General features: G+C 50.2%; 1 pseudogene; it reads right to left on the reverse strand.

The window, feature by feature from the left end:
* Positions 1-268: 268 nt before the first annotated feature.
* LOC126191770 (5S ribosomal RNA) lies at positions 269-386 on the reverse strand (annotated as a pseudogene).
* Between the last annotated feature and the right edge of the window lie 2,441 nt (positions 387-2,827).

Raw genomic sequence — 2,827 nt, forward strand, 5'->3', positions numbered from 1 at the left:
GTCTTCTGGATGCGGTAAGGGAAACAGCTGCCACTGTCTCGGGATTTACTGTGGACTTAACACTCAGCACTCCGTCTTCAGGCCACAAGTGGCCCATCGGGACCATCCAACCGCCGTGTCATCCTCAGATGAGGATGCGGATAGGAGGGGCGTGTGGTCAGCACACCGCACTCCCGGTCGTTATGATGGTTTTCTTTGACCGGAGCCGTTACTATTCGGTCGAGCAGCTCCTCAGTTGGCACCACGGGGCTGAATGCACCGCGAAAAATGGCAACAGCGCGTGTCGGCCCGGATGGTCACCCACCCAAGTGCCGGCCACGCCCGACAGCGCTTAACTTCGGTGATCTGACGGGAGCCGGTGTATCCACTGCGGCAAGACCGTTGCACTATGGACTTAAAGTCAGCACAAATACGGATACGACCGCTTGGTTTCTTCACACACTACAGGCGAAGCACATGGAGAAGCAGAAACAGGTTCAATGACACCACTGTCTTGCAAATGCTTCAGTTCAGCAGCTGCGTCGCACAGTGTGTGCGGTACGGGGCGTGCGTGCCGGAAAACACGCGTGGCATTGGGCATTGTCTTTAACTACAACATGCGCTGCAAAGTCTGTGGCGCAACCAAGACCATCAGAAAAGAGTTCAATATCATCGCATAGTGCGGTAACACTGTCTGAATGGTCACTAGTGTTGATGCAAAGTACATTGTCCTGAATTGCGAGGCCAAAAAGTTCAAATGCGTCCATGCCAAAGATGTTCGTAGCTCCACTAGAGCGGAGCACATGGAAAGACACTGTACTTATAGTTGCACCATACGTGGCTTGCAAACGACACACGCCGAGCACTGTGATTTCCCGTCCAGTAAATGCAGTCAGCGTGCAATGTGAACGACGATGCGGGGGCGAACCAAGCAAGTCAGACATTGATTTGTTCAGTAAAGAAATTGACGCACCAGTGCCCAGCTGCAAGCGAACAGAACGTCCACAAATGTTCAAAGTCACGAAATGTCTCCTCGCATAGTGCTGAATGCGAGAGGAAGTGTCTGGCAAAACATGATTCACACGACGATCTGTTGACGCACGTGAAGCAGAAGGCTTTGAATAAATGGCATTATCGTCCATAGGCTGGTGCGAACCATGGTTACGGCGGTTGCCGTTGCTGTGTCGCCCGAACCCGCGAACTGAAGTTGGGAATTAGAGTTTCTCGTACTACACACAGCTTGCACATGTCCTTTCTTATTACCAAAATAGCACTGTGCTTGACGGGATGGGCAACTGTCCCGTGGGTTGGCACGAAAGCAGTTCGGACATGATTTCAGTTTCTTCGTGGGTGCCTGGTTTGAGACAAGTTTAGTTGCGCGCGAGCGGCGCTGTGCGCCTGGCTGGGCTGGGCTGGCGGGCGGGAGGGCGCTAACAGTACACACACAGCCGGAGTCACGTCGAACGCGGAAGTAGCCACGTCTCATGTATCTTGTATCTCGTCTGTTGTCCGTCTAGCAAGTCCACTACTTCCTGCAAAGACGGGTTTTTAAATCTAGGGATTTGTTCGCGAATGCGGTGATCCGCCACACTCTGCGCAATAGCGTCTCTAATCATTGTATCCGCATATGAGCGTCCACACGAGCAATTAAAGTCACAATCAGATGTTAGTCCCTGAAGGTCCGCTAACGAAGCTTTATTGGACTGAGTAGGGCCACGCTGGAGGCGAAAGAATTTGTAGCGCGCAGCTACCACATTTACACTGTCACAGAAGTGGGAGTTCAAAGCGTCAATCACTTCGACGTAAGTTTTTGTTTCTGGGCGGGTGGAAGGAAACAATTTTACGAGCACACGATACAACACAACACCCGCGTTGGCAATGAAAAAGGTAAGCCGCTCTGTACCTGGTATGTTATAATCCGCGAAGTGTGCCTCGACCTGGGCGATGTATTCCGGCCAGCGTTCAACGTCAGGATTGAAGGCACGAAATGGCGGTGCCGGCGTCGGTACAGTCAGTGGCCTCGGAGGCGCCGAACTGGCTGCAGTTTGTAGTGTGACCAGTCCAAGCAAGCAGCTGCGTCATTTGCTGAGACTGAAAACGTACAAGATCGGACACCGAAACCTGTCCCTGTGGCGAGGCCATGGTTTACACAATTTAAAGTCTAAATAGCGAAAGGTGGGAGCACGCAGCTACAATAAATCACACGGGGCTATCACAAAAAAGCCAAAGTAGTACCGATCAAAAAAGGAAATGATAAGACGGGAAAGGGCAGTTCTCGTCGCCAACTTTTGTACCCCGCCTGGAAGGCGGCGCGTGGGTAGGAGCAGGAAAAGGTAATACACGTCGGTACTGCACGTAAGTACAAAAACAAGTTAACACATGGTTACATAACTTGCAATGAGGTGCGATGCTGACAAGGGAACCTCCCCATCGCACCCCCCTCAGATTTAGTTATAAGTTGGCACAGTGGATAGGCCTTGATAAACTGAACACAGATCAATTGAGAAAACAGGAAGAAGTTGTGTGTAAATGTGAAAAAGGAAGAAAAATATACAAACTGAGTAGTCCATGGGTCACATAAGGCACATAATGGACACAGTGAGCGTAGGAGCGCCGTGGTCCAGTGCTGCTGTCATTGATACACAGGCCTGAAGCACGCTATTTCCCAGAAGCAAAAATTAACGCTGTGTACTGGTTGCTGGGAAATTTCGTTAACTACGTCCTTAACAAATTAGGATCCGATAGCATCATAGAGTTCAAGGTACACATGCTGTGTGAGTTCCACAAAATTAGAAGCTATTCGAATCACAAGAAAAAGTTCGGTAATATGCTAAAAATTGTATTTGAA

This window comes from Schistocerca nitens, chromosome 6, assembly GCF_023898315.1.
Source record: "Schistocerca nitens isolate TAMUIC-IGC-003100 chromosome 6, iqSchNite1.1, whole genome shotgun sequence".
In the NCBI taxonomy this organism is placed as follows: domain Eukaryota; kingdom Metazoa; phylum Arthropoda; class Insecta; order Orthoptera; family Acrididae; genus Schistocerca; species Schistocerca nitens.